This window comes from Euleptes europaea, chromosome 3, assembly GCF_029931775.1.
Source record: "Euleptes europaea isolate rEulEur1 chromosome 3, rEulEur1.hap1, whole genome shotgun sequence".
Lineage (NCBI taxonomy): Eukaryota > Metazoa > Chordata > Lepidosauria > Squamata > Sphaerodactylidae > Euleptes > Euleptes europaea.
The window spans coordinates 54,547,346-54,564,144 of NC_079314.1; positions in this window are offsets into that span (position 1 = coordinate 54,547,346).

The window sequence follows — 16,799 nt, forward strand, 5'->3', positions numbered from 1 at the left end:
GGCTTCCGTTCACTACTTTACTGCCTGGGCTTTAAGCCTCACATTCCCAAATAATCTATGAACATATAACACACAGGCTCCCGTTCACTACTTTCCTGCCTGGGCTTTAAGCCCCCCCTCCCAAATAATGTTTGAACATCTAATGCAAAGGTTCCCATTCACTGCTTTACTGCCTGGGCTTTAAGCCCCCCCTCCCAAATAATGTTTGAACATCTAACGCAAAGGTTCCCCTTCACTACTTTACTGCCTGGGCTTTAAGCCCCCCCTTCCCAAATAATCTTTGAACATCTAACGCACAAGTGTCCCTTCACTACTTTACTGCCTGGGCTTTAAGCCCCACCTCCCAAATAATCTTTGAACATCTAACACACAGGCTCGCGTTCACTGCTTTAATGCCTGGGCTTTAAGCCCCCCCCTTCCCAAATAATGTTTGAACATCTAACGCACAGCCTCCCCTTCACTACTTTACTGCCTGGGCTGAAGCCCCCCCTTCCCAAATAATCTTTGAACATCTAACGCACAAGTTGCCCTTCACTATTTTACTGCCTGGGCTTTAAGCCCCCCTTTCCCAAATAATGTTTGAACATATAATGCAAAGGTTCCTGTTCACTACTTTACTGCCTGGGCTTTAAGCCCCCCCCTCCCAAATAATCTTTGAATATCTAACACACAGGCTCCCGTTCACTGCTTTAATGCCTGGGCTTTAAGCCCCCCCTTCCCAAATACTGTTTGAACATCTAACGCACAGTCTCCCGTTCACTACTTTACTGCCTGGGCTTTAAGCCCCCCCTTCCCAATTAATCTTTGAACATCTAACGCACAGGCTCCCGTTCACTGCTTTACTGCCTGGGCTTTAAGCCCCCCCTTCGCAAATAACGTTTGAACATCTAACGCACAGGCTCCCGTTCACTACTTTACTGCCCGGGCTTTAAGCCCCCCCTCCCAAATAATCTTTGAGCATCTATCACACAGACTCCCGTTCACTGCTTTACTGCCTGGGATTTAAGGCCCCCCTTCCCAAATAATGTTTGAACATCTAAAGCAAAAGTTCCCCTTCACTACTTTACTGCCTGGCCTTTAAGCCCCCCCTTCCCAAATAATCTTTGAACATCTAACACACAAGTTGGCCTTCACTTTTTAACTTCCTGGGCTTTAAGCCCCCCATTCCCAAATAATCTTTGAACATCTAACGCACAGGTTTCCTCTTCACTACTTTGCTGCCTGGGCTTTAAGCCACCCCTTCATAAATAATCTTTGAACATCGAACGCACAATTTGCCCTTCACTACTTTGCTGCCTGGGCTTTAAGCCCCCCCTTCCCAAATACCCTTTGAACATCTAATGCAAAGGTTCTCTTCACTACTTTACTGCCTGGGCTTTAAGACCCCCCTTCCCAAATAATCTTTTAACATCTAACACACAGGCTCTCTTTCACTACTTTACTGCCTTGGCTTTAAGCCCCCCATTCCCCAATAATCTTTGAACATCTAACGCACAGGCTCCCGTTGACTACTTTACTGCCTGGGCTTTAAGCCTCCCCTTCCCAAATAATCCTTGAACATCTAACGCACAGGTTCCCTTTCACTAATTTACTACCGGGACTTTAAGCCCCCCCTTCCCAAATGATCCTTCAATATCTAATGCACATGTACACCTTCACTACTTTAGTGCCTGGGCTTTAAGCCTCCCCTTCCCAAATAATGTTTGAGCATCTAACGCACAGGCTCCCGTTCACTACTTTACTGCCTGGGCTTTAAGCCCCACCTTCCCAAATAATCTATGAACATCTAACACACAGGCTCCCGTTCACTACTTTCCTGCCTGGGCTTTAAGCCCCCCCTTACCAAATAATGTGTGAACATCTAATGCAAAGGTTCCCGTTCACTGCTTTACTGCCTGGGCTTTAAGCCCCCCCTTCCCAAATAATCTTTGAACATCTAACGCACAGGCTCCCGTTCACTGCTTTACTTCCTGGGCTTTAAGCCCCCCCTTCCCAAATAACGATTGAACATCTAACGCACATGCTCCCGTTCACTACTTTAATGCCTGGGCTTTAAGCCCCCCCTTCCCAAATAATGTTTGAACATCTAATGCAAAGTTTCCCCTTCACTACTTTACTGCCTGGGTTTTAAGCCCCCCCTTCCCAAATAATATTTGAACATCTAACGCACAAGTTGCCCTTCACTATTTTACTGCCTGGGCTTTAAGCCCCCCCTCCCAAATAATCTTTGAACATCTAACACACAGGCTCGCGTTCACTGCTTTAATGCCTGGGCTTTAAGCCCCCCCTTCCCAAATAATGTTTGAACATCTAACGCACAGCCTCCCCTTCACTACTTTACTGCCTGGGCTGAAGCCCCCCCTTCCCAAATAATCTTTGAACATCTAACGCACAAGTTGCCCTTCACTATTTTACTGCCTGGGCTTTAAGCCCCCCTTTCCCAAATACTGTTTGAACATATAATGCAAAGGTTCCCGTTCACTACTTTACAGCCTGGGCTTTAAGCCCCCCCCCTCCCAAATAATCTTTGAATATCTAACACACAGGCTCCCGTTCACTGCTTTAATGCCTGGGCTTTAAGCCCCCCCTTCCCAAATAATGTTTGAACATCTAACGCACAGGCTCCCGTTCACTACTTTACTGCCTGGGCTTTAAGCCCCCCCTTCCCAATTAATCTTTGAACATCTAACGCACAGGCTCCCGTTCACTGCTTTACTGCCTGGGCTTTAAGCCCCCCCTACCCAAATAACGTTTGAACATCTAAGGCACAGGCTCCCGTTCACTACTTTACTGCCCGGGCTTTAAGCCCCCCCTCCCAAATAATCTTTGAGCATCTATCACACAGACTCCCGTTCACTGCTTTACTTCCTGGGATTTAAGGCCCCCCTTCCCAAATAATGTTTGAACATCTAATGCAAAAGTTCCCCTTCACTACTTTACTGCCTGGCCTTTAAGCCCCCCCTTCCCAAATAATCTTTGAACATCTAACGCACAATTTGCCCTTCACTACTTTGCTGCCTGGGCTTTAAGCCCCCCTTTCCCAAATACCCTTTGAACATCTAATGCATAGGTTCTCTTCACTACTTTACTGCCTGGGCTTTCAGCCCCCCATTCCCAAATAATCTTTGAACATCTAACGCACAGGTTTCCTCTTCACTACTTTGCTGCCTGGGCTTTAAGCCCCCCCTTCCCAAATAGTGTTTGAACATCTAACGCACAGGCTCCCGTTCACTACTTTCCTACCTGGGCTTTAAGCCCCCCCTTCCCAAATAATCTTTGAACATCTAATGCATCGGCTCCCGTTCACTACTTTTCTGCCTCGGCTTTAAGCCCCCCCTTCCCAAATAATGTTTGAACATCTAACACACAGGCCCCCGTTCACTGCTTTAATTCCTGTGCTTTAAGCCCCCCTTCCCAAATAATGTTTGAACATCTAATGCAAAGGTTCCCCTTCACTACTTTACTGCCTGGGCTTTAAGCCCCCCGTTCACCAATAATCTTTGAACATCTAACGTACAGGCTCCCGTTGACTACTTTACTGCCTGGGCTTTAAGCCCCCCATTCCCAAATGATCCTTGAACATCTAACACACAGGCTCCCGTTCACTGCTTTAATGCCTGGGCTTTAAGCCCCCCCTTCCCAAGTAATGTTTGAACGTCTAATGCAAAGGTTCCCCTTCACTACTTTACTGCCTGGGCTTTAAGCCCCCCCTTCCCAAATAATCTTTGAACATCTAACGCACAAGTTGCCTTTCACTATTTTACTGCCTGGGCTTTCAGTCCCCCATTCCCAAATAATCTTTGAACATCTAATGCACAGGTTTCCTCTTCACTACTTTGCTGCCTGGGCTTTAAGCCACCCCTTCCAAATTAATCTTTGAACATCTAACGCACAAGTTGCCCTTCACTACTTTACTGCCTGGGCTTTTCGCCCCCCCTTCCCAAATAACCTTTTAACATCTAATGCAAAGGTTCTCTTCACTACTTTACTGCCTGTGCTTGAAGCCCCTCCTTCCCAAATAATCTTTGAACATCTAACGCACAGGGTCCCGTTGACTACTTTACTGCCTGGGCTTTAAGCCCCCCATTCCCAAAAAATGTTTCAACATCAAATGAAAGGTTCCCCTTCACTACTTTACTGAGTGGACTTTAAGCCCCCCCTTCCCAAATAATCTTTGAAAATCTAACGCACAGGTTTCCTCTTCACTACTTTGCTGCCTTGGCTTTAAGCCACCCCTTCATAAATAATCTTTGAACATCGAACGCACAAGTTGCCCTTCACTTCTTTACTGCCTGGGATTTAAGCCCCCCCTTCACAAATATACTTTGAACATCTAATGCAAACGTTCTCTTCACTACTTTACTGCCTGGGCTTTAAGCCCCCCCTTTCCAAATAATCTTTTAACATCTAACACACAGGCTCTCGTTCACTACTTTACTGCCTGGGCTTTAAGCCCCCCGTTCCCCAATAATCTTTGAACATCTAACGCACAGGCTCCCGTTGACTACTTTCCTGCCTGGGCTTTAAGCCTCCCATTCCCAAATAATCCTTGAACATCTAACGCACAGGTTCCCTTTCACTAATTTACTACCGGGACTTTAAGCCCCCCCTTCCCAAATGATCCTTCAACATCTAATGCACATGTACACCTTCACTACTTTAGTGCCTGGGCTTTAAGCCTCCCCTTCCCAAATAATGTTTGAACATCTAACGCACAGGCTTCCGTTCACTACTTTACTGCCTGGGCTTTAAGCCCCACCTTCCCACATAATCTATGAACATCTAACACACAGGCTCCCGTTCACTACTTTCCTGCCTGGGCTTTAAGCCCCCCCTCCCAAATAACGTTTGAACATCTAATGCAAAGGTTCCCGTTCACTGCTTTACTGCCTGGGCTTTAAGCCCCCCCTCCCAAATAATCTTTGAACATCTAACACACAGGCTCCCGTTCACTGCTTTACTGCCTGGGCTTTAAGCCCCCCTTCCCAAATAATGTTTGAACATCTAACGCAAAGGTTCCCCTTCACTACTTTACTGCCTGGGCTTTAAGCCCCCCCTTCCCAAATAATCTTTGAACATCTAACGCACAAGTGTCCCTTCAGTACTTTACTGCCTGGGCTTTAAGCCCCCCCTCCCAAATAATCTTTGAACATCTAACACACAGGCTCGCGTTCACTGCTTTAATGCCTGGGCTTTAAGCCCCCCCTTCCCAAAGAATGTTTGAACATCTAACGCACAGCCTCCCCTTCACTACTTTACTGCCTGGGCTGAAGCCCCCCCTTCCCAAATAATCTTTGAACATCTAACGCACAAGTTGCCCTTCACTATTTTACTGCCTGGGCTTTAAGCCCCCCTTTCCCAAATAATGTTTGAACATATAATGCAAAGGTTCCCGTTCACTACTTTACTGCCTGGGCTTTAAGCCCCCCCTCCCAAATAATCTTTGAATATCTAACACACAGGCTCCCGTTCACTGCTTTAATGCCTGGGCTTTAAGCCCCCCCTTCCCAAATAATGTTTGAACATCTAACGCACAGGCTCCCGTTCACTACTTTACTGCCTGGGCTTTAAGCCCCCCCTTCCCAATTAATCTTTGAACATCTAACGCACAGGCTCCCGTTCACTGCTTTCCTGCCTGGGCTTTAAGCCCCCCCTTCCCAAATAACGTTTGAACATCTAACGCACAGGCTCCCGTTCACTACTTTACTGCCCGGGCTTTAAGCCCCCCCTCCCAAATAATCTTTGAGCATCTATCACACAGACTCCCGTTCACTGCTTTACTGCCTGGGATTTAAGGCCCCCCTTCCCAAATAATGTTTGAACGTCTAATGCAAAAGTTCCCCTTCACTACTTTACTGCCTGGCCTTTAAGCCCCCCCTTCCCAAATAATCTTTGAATATCTAACACACAAGTTGGTCTTCACTTTTTAACTTCCTGGGCTTTAAGCCCCCCATTCCCAAATAATCTTTGAACATCTAACGCACAGGTTTCCTCTTCACTACTTTGCTGCCTGGGCTTTAAGCCACCCCTTCATAAATAATCTTTGAACATCGAACGCACAATTTGCCCTTCACTACTTTGCTGCCTGGGCTTTAAGCCCCCCCTTCCCAAATACCCTTTGAACATCTAATGCAAAGGTTCTCTTCACTACTTTACTGCCTGGGCTTTAAGACCCCCCTTCCCAAATAATCTTTTAACATCTAACACACAGGCTCTCTTTCACTACTTTACTGCCTTGGCTTTAAGCCCCCCGTTCCCCAATAATCTTTGAACATCTAACGCACAGGCTCCCGTTGACTACTTTACTGCCTGGGCTTTAAGCCTCCCATTCCCAAATAATCCTTGAACATCTAACGCACAGGTTCCCTTTCACTAATTTACTACCGGGACTTTAAGCCCCCCCTTCCCAAATGATCCTTCAACATCTAATGCACATGTACACCTTCACTACTTTAGTGCCTGGGCTTTAAGCCTCCCCTTCCCAAATAATGTTTGAGCATCTAACGCACAGGCTCCCGTTCACTGCTTTACTTCCTGGGCTTTAAGCCCCCCCTTCCCAAATAACGTTTGAACATCTAACGCACAGGCTCCCGTTCACTACTTTAATGCCTGGGCTTTAAGCCCCCCCTTCCCAAATAATGTTTGAACATCTAATGCAAAGTTTCCCCTTCACTACTTTACTGCCTGGGTTTTAAGCCCCCCCTTCCCAAATAATATTTGAACATCTAACGCACAAGTTGCCCTTCACTATTTTACTGCCTGGGCTTTAAGCCCCCCCTCCCAAATAATCTTTGAACATCTAACACACAGGCTCGCGTTCACTGCTTTAATGCCTGGGCTTTAAGCCCCCCTTTCCCAAATAATGTTTGAACATCTAACGCACAGCCTCCCCTTCACTACTTTACTGCCTGGGCTGAAGCCCCCCCTTCCCAAATAATCTTTGAACATCTAACACACAAGTTGCCCTTCACTATTTTACTGCCTGGGCTTTAAGCCCCCCTTTCCCAAATACTGTTTGAACATATAATGCAAAGGTTCCCGTTCACTACTTTACAGCCTGGGCTTTAAGCCCCCCCCTCCCAAATAATCTTTGAATATCTAACACACAGGCTCCCGTTCACTGCTTTAATGCCTGGGCTTTAAGCCCCCCCTTCCCAAATAATGTTTGAACATCTAACGCACAGGCTCCCGTTCACTACTTTACTGCCTGGGCTTTAAGCCCCCCCTTCCCAATTAATCTTTGAACATCTAACGCACAGGCTCCCGTTCACTGCTTTACTGCCTGGGCTTTAAGCCCCCCCCTCCCAAATAACGTTTGAACATCTAAGGCACAGGCTCCCGTTCACTACTTTACTGCCCGGGCTTTAAGCCCCCCCTCCCAAATAATCTTTGAGCATCTATCACACAGACTCCCGTTCACTGCTTTACTTCCTGGGATTTAAGGCCCCCCTTCCCAAATAATGTTTGAACATCTAATGCAAAAGTTCCCCTTCACTGCTTTACTGCCTGGCCTTTAAGCCCCCCCTTCCCAAATAATCTTTGAACATCTAACACACAAGTTGGCCTTCACTTTTTAACTTCCTGGGCTTTAAGCCCCCCATTCCCAAATAATCTTTGAACATCTAACGCACAGGTTTCCTCTTCACTACTTTGCTGCCTGGGCTTTAAGCCACCCCTTCATAAATAATCTTTGAACACGAACGCACAATTTGCCCTTCACTACTTTGCTGCCTGGGCTTTAAGCCCCCCCTTCCCAAATACCCTTTGAACATCTAATGCAAAGGTTCTCTTCACTACTTTACTGCCTGGGCTTTAAGCCCCCCATTCCCAAATAATCTTTGAACATCTAACGCACAGGTTTCCTCTTCACTACTTTGCTGCCTGGGCTTTAAGCCCCCCCTTCCCAAATAGTGTTTGAACATCTAACGCACAGGCTCCCGTTCACTACTTTCCTACCTGGGCTTTAAGCCCCCCCTTCCCAAATAATCTTTGAACATCTAATGCATAGGCTCCCGTTCACTACTTTTCTGCCTCGGCTTTAAGCCCCCCCTTCCCAAATAATGTTTGAATATCTAACACACAGGCTCCCGTTCACTGCTTTAATTCCTGTGCTTTAAGCCCCCCCTTCCCAAATAATGTTTGAACATCTAATGCAAAGGTTCCCCTTCACTACTTTACTGCCTGGGCTTTAAGCCCCCCGTTCACCAATAATCTTTGAACATCTAACGTACAGGCTCCCGTTGACTACTTTACTGCCTGGGCTTTAAGCCCCCCATTCCCAAATGATCCTTGAACATCTAACACACAGGCTCCTGTTCACTGCTTTAATGCCTGGGCTTTAAGCCCCCCCTTCCCAAGTAATGTTTGAACATCTAATGCAAAGGTTCCCCTTCACTACTTTACTGCCTGGGCTTTAAGCCCCCCCTTCCCAAATAATCTTTGAACATCTAACGCACAAGTTGCCCTTCACTATTTTACTGCCTGGGCTTTCAGTCCCCCATTCCCAAATAATCTTTGAACATCTAACGCACAGGTTTCCTCTTCACTACTTTGCTGCCTGGGCTTTAAGCCACCCCTTCCAAATTAATCTTTGAACATCTAACGCACAAGTTGCCCTTCACTACTTTACTGCCTGGGCTTTTCGCCCCCCCTTCCCAAATAACCTTTGAACATCTAATGCAAAGGTTCTCTTCACTACTTTACTGCCTGGGCTTGAAGCCCCCCCTTCCCAAATAATCTTTGAACATCTAACGCACAGGCTCCCGTTGACTACTTTACTGCCTGGGCTTTAAGCCCCCCATTCCCAAAAAATGTTTCAACATCAAATGAAAGGTTCCCCTTCACTACTTTACTGAGTGGGCTTTAAGCCCCCCCTTCCCAAATAATCTTTGAAAATCTAACGCACAGTTTTCCTCTTCACTAGTTTGCTGCCTTGGCTTTAAGCCACCCCTTCATAAATAATCTTTGAACATCGAACGCACAAGTTGCCCTTCACTTCTTTACTGCCTGGGCTTTAAGCCCCCCCTTCACAAATACACTTTGAACATCTAATGCAAACGTTCTCTTCACTACTTTACTGCCTGGGCTTTAAGCCCCCCGTTCCCCAATAATCTTTGAACATCTAACGCACAGGCTCCCGTTGACTACTTTCCTGCCTGGGCTTTAAGCCTCCCATTCCCAAATAATCCTTGAACATCTAACGCACAGGTTCCCTTTCACTAATTTACTACCGGGACTTTAAGCCCCCCCTTCCCAAATGATCCTTCAACATCTAATGCACATGTACACCTTCACTACTTTAGTGCCTGGGCTTTAAGCCTCCCCTTCCCAAATAATGTTTGAACATCTAACGCACAGGCTTCCGTTCACTACTTTACTGCCTGGGCTTTAAGCCCCACCTTCCCACATAATCTATGAACATCTAACACACAGGCTCCCGTTCACTACTTTCCTGCCTGGGCTTTAAGCCCCCCCTCCCAAATAACGTTGAACATCTAATGCAAAGGTTCCCGTTCACTGCTTTACTGCCTGGGCTTTAAGCCCCCCTCCCAAATAATCTTTGAACATCTAACACACAGGCTCCCGTTCACTGCTTTACTGCCTGGGCTTTAAGCCCCCCCTTCCCAAATAATGGTTGAACATCTAATGCAAAGTTTCCCCTTCACTACTTTACTGCCTGGGCTTGAAGCCCCCCCTTCCCAAATAATCTTTGAACATCTAACGCACAAGTGTCCCTTCACTACTTTACTGCCTGGGCTTTAAGCCCCCCCTCCCAAATAATCTTTGAACATCTAACACACAGGCTCGCGTTCACTGCTTTAATGCCTGGGCTTTAAGCCCCCCTTCCCAAATAATGTTTGAACATCTAACGCACAGCCTCCCCTTCACTACTTTACTGCCTGGGCTGAAGCCCCCCCTTCCCAAATAATCTTTGAACATCTAACGCACAAGTTACCCTTCACTATTTTACTGCCTGGGCTTTAATCCCCCCTTTCCCAAATAATGTTTGAACATATAATTCAAAGGTTCCCGTTCACTACTTTACTGCCTGGGCTTTAAGCCCCCCCTCCCAAATAATCTTTGAATATCTAACACACAGGCTCCCGTTCACTGCTTTAATGCCTGGGCTTTAAGCCCCCCCTTCCCAAATAATGTTTGAACATCTAACGCACAGGCTCCCGTTCACTACTTTACTGCCTGGGCTTTAAGCCCCCCCTTCCCAATTAGTCTTTGAACATCTAACGCACAGGCTCCCGTTCACTGCTTTCCTGCCTGGGCTTTAAGCCCCCCCTTCCCAAATAACGTTTGAACATCTAACGCACAGGCTCCCGTTCACTACTTTACTGCCTGGGCTTTAAGCCCCCCCTCCCAAATAATCTTTGAGCATCTATCACACAGACTCCCGTTCACTGCTTTACTGCCTGGGATTTAAGGCCCCCCTTCCCAAATAATGTTTGAACGTCTAATGCAAAAGTTCCCCTTCACTACTTTACTGCCTGGCCTTTAAGCCCCCCCTTCCCAAATAATCTTTTAATATCTAACACACAAGTTGGTCTTCACTTTTTAACTTCCTGGGCTTTAAGCCCCCCATTCCCAAATAATCTTTGAACATCTAACGCACAGGTTTCCTCTTCACTACTTTGCTGCCTGGGCTTTAAACCACCCCTTCATAAATAATCTTTGAACATCGAACGCACAATTTGCCCTTCACTACTTTGCTGCCTGGGCTTTAAGCCCCCCCTTCCCAAATACCCTTTGAACATCTATTGCAAAGGTTCTCTTCACTACTTTACTGCCTGGGCTTTAAGACCCCCCTTCCCAAATAATCTTTTAACATCTAACACACAGGCTCTCTTTCACTACTTTACTGCCTTGGCTTTAAGCCCCCCGTTCCCCAATAATCTTTGAACATCTAACGCACAGGCTCCCGTTGACTACTTTACTGCCTGGGCTTTAAGCCTCCCATTCCCAAATAATCCTTGAACATCTAACGCACAGGTTCCCTTTCACTAATTTACTACCGGGACTTTAAGCCCCCCCTTCCCAAATGATCCTTCAACATCTAATGCACAGGTACACCTTCACTACTTTAGTGCCTGGGCTTTAAGCCTCCCCTTCCCAAATAATGTTTGAACATCTAACGCACAGGCTTCCGTTCACTACTTTACTGCCTGGGCTTTAAGCCCCCCATTCCCCAATCATCTTTGAACATCTAACGCCAGGCTCCTGTTGACTACTTTACTGCCTTGGCTTTAAGCCTCCCATTCCCAAATAATCCTTGAACATCTAACGCACAGGTTCCCTTTCACTAATTTACTACCGGGACTTTAAGCCCCCCCTTCCCAAATGATCCTTCAACATCTAATGCACATGTACACCTTCACTACTTTAGTGCCTGGGCTTTAAGCCTCCCCTTCCCAAATAATGTTTGAACATCTAACGCACAGGCTTCCGTTCACTACTTTACTGCCTGGGCTTTAAGCCCCACCTTCCCAAATAATCTATGAACATCTAACACACAGGCTCCCGTTCATTACTTTCCTGTCTGGGCTTTAAGCCCCCCTCCCAAATAACGTTTGAACATCTAATGCAAAGGTTCCCGTTCACTGCTTTACTGCCTGGGCTTTAAGCCCCCCCTCCCAAATAATCTTTGAACATCTAACACACAGGCTCTCGTTCACTGCTTTACTGCCTGGGCTTTAAGCCCCCCCCCAAATAATGTTTGAACATCTAATGCAAAGTTTCCCCTTCACTACTTTACTGCCTGGGCTTTAAGCCCCCCCTTCCCAAATAATCTTTGAACATCTAACGCACAAGTTGCCCTTCACTATTTTACTGCCTGGGCTTTAAGCCCCCCATTCCCAAATAATCTTTGAACATCTAACGCACAGGTTTCCCCTTCACTACTTTGCTGCCTGGGCTTTAAGCCCCCCCTTCCCAAATAGTGTTTGAACATCTAACGCACAGGCTCCCGTTCACTACTTTGCTGCCTGGGCTTTAAGCCCCCCCTTCCCAAATAATGTTTGAACATCTAATGCATAGGCTCCCGTTCACTACTTTCCTGCCTCGGCTTTAAGCCCCCCCTTCCCAAATAATGTTTGAACATCTAACACACAGGCTCCCGTTCACTGCTTTAATTCCTGTGCTTTAAGCCCCCCCTTCCCAAATAATGTTTGAACATCTAATGCAAAGGTTCCCCTTCACTACTTTACTGCCTGGGCTTTAAGCCCCCCGTTCACCAATAATCTTTGAACATCAAACGTACAGGCTCCCGTTGACTACTTTACTGCCTGGGCTTTAAGCCCCCCCTTCCCAAGTAATGTTTGAACATCTAATGCAAAGGTTCCCCTTCACTACTTTACTGCCTGGGCTTTAAGCCCCCCCTTCCCAAATAATCTTTGAACATCTAACGCACAAGTTGCCCTTCACTATTTTACTGCCTGGGCTTTAAGTCCCCCATTCCTAAATAATCTTTGAACATCTAACGCACAGGTTTCCTCTTCACTACTTTGCTGCCTGGGCTTTAAGCCACCCCTTCCAAATTAATCTTTGAATATCTAACGCACAAGTTGCCCTTCACTACTTTACTGCCTGGGCTTTACGCCCCCCCTTCCCAAGTAACCTCTGAACATCTAATGCAAAGGTTCTCTTCACTACTTTACTGCTTGGGTTTGAAGCCCCCCCTTCCCAAATAATCTTTGAACATCTAACACACAGGCTCCCGTTCACTACTTTACTGCCTGGGCTTTAGGCCCCCCCGTTCACCAATAATCTTTGAACATGTAACGCACAGGCTCCCGTTGACTACTTTACTGCCTGGGCTTTAAGCCCCCCATTCCCAAAAAATGTTTGAACATCAAATGAAAGGTTCCCCTTCACTACTTTACTGAGTGGGCTTTAAGCCCCCCCTTCCCAAATAATCTTTGAAAATCTAATGCACAGGTCTCCTCTTCACTAGTTTGCTGCCTGGGCTTTAAGCCACCCCTTCATAAATAATCTTTGAACATCGAACGCACAAGTTGCCCTTCACTACTTTACTGCCTGGGCTTTAAGCCCCCCCTTCTCAAATACCCTTTGAACATCTAATGCAAACATTCTCTTCACTACTTTACTGCCTGGGCTTTAAGCCCCTCCTTCCCAAATAATCTTTTTACATCTAACACACAGGCTCTCGTTCACTACTTTACTGCCTGGGCTTTAAGCCCCCCGTTCCCCAATAATCTTTGAACATCTAACGCACAGGCTCCCGTTGACTACTTTCCTGCCTTGGCTTTAAGCCTCCCATTCCCAAATAATCCTTGAACATCTAACGCACAGGTTCCCTTTCACTAATTTACTACCGGGACTTTAAGCCCCCCCTTCCCAAATGATCCTTCAACATCTAATGCACATGGACACCTTCACTACTTTAGTGCCTGGGCTTTAAGCCTCCCCTTCCCAAATAATGTTTGAACATCTAACGCACAGGCTTCCGTTCACTACTTTACTGCCTGGGCTTTAAGCCCCACCTTCCCAAATAATCTATGAACATCTAACACACAGGCTCCCGTTCACTACTTTCCTGCCTGGGCTTTAAGCCCCCCCTCCCAAATAACGTTTGAACATCTAATGCAAAGGTTCCCATTCACTGCTTTACTGCCTGGGCTTTAAGCCCCCCCTCCCAAATAATGTTTGAACATCTAACGCAAAGGTTCCCCTTCACTACTTTACTGCCTGGGCTTTAAGCCCCCCCTTCCCAAATAATCTTTGAACATCTAACGCACAAGTGTCCCTTCACTACTTTACTGCCTGGGCTTTAAGCCCCCCCTCCCAAATAATCTTTGAACATCTAACACACAGGCTCGCGTTCACTGCTTTAATGCCTGGGCTTTAAGCCCCCCCTTCCCAAATAATGTTTGATCATCTAACGCACAGCCTCCCCTTCACTCCTTTACTGCCTGGGCTGAAGCCCCCCCTTCCCAAATAATCTTTGAACATCTAACGCACAAGTTGCCCTTCACTATTTTACTGCCTGGGCTTTAAGCCCCCCTTTCCCAAATAATGTTTGAACATATAATGCAAAGGTTCCCGTTCACTACTTTACTGCCTGGGCTTTAAGCCCCCCCCTCCCAAATAATCTTTGAATATCTAACACACAGGCTCCCGTTCACTGCTTTAATGCCTGGGCTTTAAGCCCCCCCTTCCCAAATAATGTTTGAACATCTAACGCACAGGCTCCCGTTCACTACTTTACTGCCTGGGCTTTAAGCCCCCCTTCCCAATTAATCTTTGAACATCTAACGCACAGGCTCCCGTTCACTGCTTTACTGCCTCGGCTTTAAGCCCCCCTTCCCAAATAACGTTTGAACATCTAACGCACAGGCTCCCGTTCACTACTTTACTGCCCGGGCTTTAAGCCCCCCCTCCCAAATAATCTTTGAGCATCTATCACACAGACTCCCGTTCACTGCTTTACTGCCTGGGATTTAAGGCCCCCCTTCCCAAATAATGTTTGAACATCTAATTCAAAAGTTCCCCTTCACTACTTTACTGCCTGGCCTTTAAGCCCCCCCTTCCCAAATAATCTTTGAACATCTAACACACAAGTTGGCCTTCACTTTTTAACTTCCTGGGCTTTAAGCCCCCCATTCCCAAATAATCTTTGAACATCTAACGCACAGGTTTCCTCTTCACTACTTTGCTGCCTGGGCTTTAAGCCACCCCTTCATAAATAATCTTTGAACATCGAACGCACAATTTGCCCTTCACTACTTTGCTGCCTGGGCTTTAAGCCCCCCCTTCCCAAATACCCTTTGAACATCTAATGCAAAGGTTCTCTTCACTACTTTACTGCCTGGGCTTTAAGACCCCCCTTCCCAAATAATCTTTTAACATCTAATACACAGGCTCTCTTTCACTACTTTACTGCCTTGGCTTTAAGCCTCCCATTCCAAAATAATCCTTGAACATCTAACGCACAGGTTCCCTTTCACTAATTTACTACCGGGACTTTAAGCCACCCCTTCCCAAATGATCCTTCAACATCTAATGCACATGTACACCTTCACTACTTTAGTGCCTGGGCTTTTAGCCTCCCCTTCCCAAATAATGTTTGAACATCTAACGCACAGGCTTCCGTTCACTACTTTACTGCCTGGGCTTTAAGCCCCACCTTCCCAAATAATCTATGAACATCTAACACACAGGCTCCCGTTCACTACTTTCCTGTCTGGGCTTTAAGCCCCCCTCCCAAATAACGTTTGAACATCTAATGCAAAGGTTCCCGTTCACTGCTTTACTGCCTGGGCTTTAAGCCCCCCCTCCCAAATAATCTTTGAACATCTAACACACAGGCTCTCGTTCACTGCTTTACTGCCTGGGCTTTAAGCCCCCCCTTCCCAAATAATGTTTGAACATCTAATGCAAAGTTTCCCCTTCACTACTTTACTGCCTGGGCTTTAAGCCCCCCCTTCCCAAATAATCTTTGAACATCTAACGCACAAGTTGCCCTTCACTATTTTACTGCCTGGGCTTTAAGCCCCCCATTCCCAAATAATCTTTGAACATCTAATGCACAGGTTTCCTCTTCACTACTTTGCTGCCTGGGCTTTAAGCCCCCATTCCCAAATAATCTTTGAACATCTAACGCACAGGTTTCCTCTTTACTACTTTGCTGCCTGGGCTTTAAGCCCCCCCTCCCAAATAGTGTTTGAACATCTAACGCACAGGCTCCCGTTCACTACTTTGCTGCCTCGGCTTTAAGCCCCCCCTTCCCAAATAATGTTTGAACATCTAATGCATAGGCTCCCGTTCACTACCTTCCTGCCTCGGCTTTAAGCCCCCCCTTCCCTAATAATGTTTGAACATCTAACACACAGGCTCCCGTTCACTGCTTTAATTCCTGTGCTTTAAGGCCCCCCTTCCCAAATAATGTTTGAACATCTAATGCAAAGGTTCCCCTTCACTACTTTACTGCCTGGGCTTTAAGCCCCCCGTTCACCAATAATCTTTGAACATCAAACGTACAGGTTCCCGTTGACTACTTTACTGCCTGGGCTTTAAGCCCCCCATTCCCAAATGATCCTTGAACATCTAACACACAGGCTCCCGTTCACTGCTTTAATGCCTGGGCTTTAAGCCCCCCCTTCCCAAGTAATGTTTGAACATCTAATGCAAAGGTTCCCCTTCACTACTTTACTGCCTGGGCTTTAAGCCCCCCCCTTCCCAAATAATCTTTGAACATCTAACGCACAAGTTGCCCTTCACTATTTTACTGCCTGGGCTTTAAGTCCCCCATTCCCAAATAATCTTTGAACATCTAACGCACAGGTTTCCTCTTCACTACTTTGCTGCCTGGGCTTTAAGCCACCCCTTCCAAATTAATCTTTGAATATCTAACGCACAAGTTGCCCTTCACTACTTTACTGCCTGGGCTTTAAGCCCCCCTTCCCAATTAATCTTTGAACATCTAACGGACAGGCTCCCGTTCACTGCTTTACTGCCTGGGCTTTAAGCCCCCCCTTCCCAAATAACGTTTGAACATCTAACGCACAGGCTCCCGTTCACTACTTTACTGCCCGGGCTTTAAGCCCCCCCTCCCAAATAATCTTTGAGCATCTACCACACAGACTCCCGTTCACTGCTTTACTGCCTGGGATTTAAGGCCCCCCTTCCCAAATAATGTTTGAACATCTAATTCAAAAGTTCCCCTTCACTACTTTACTGCCTGGCCTTTAAGCCCCCCCTTCCCAAATAATCTTTGAACATCCAACACACAAGTTGGCCTTCACTTTTTAACTTCCTGGGCTTTAAGCCCCCCA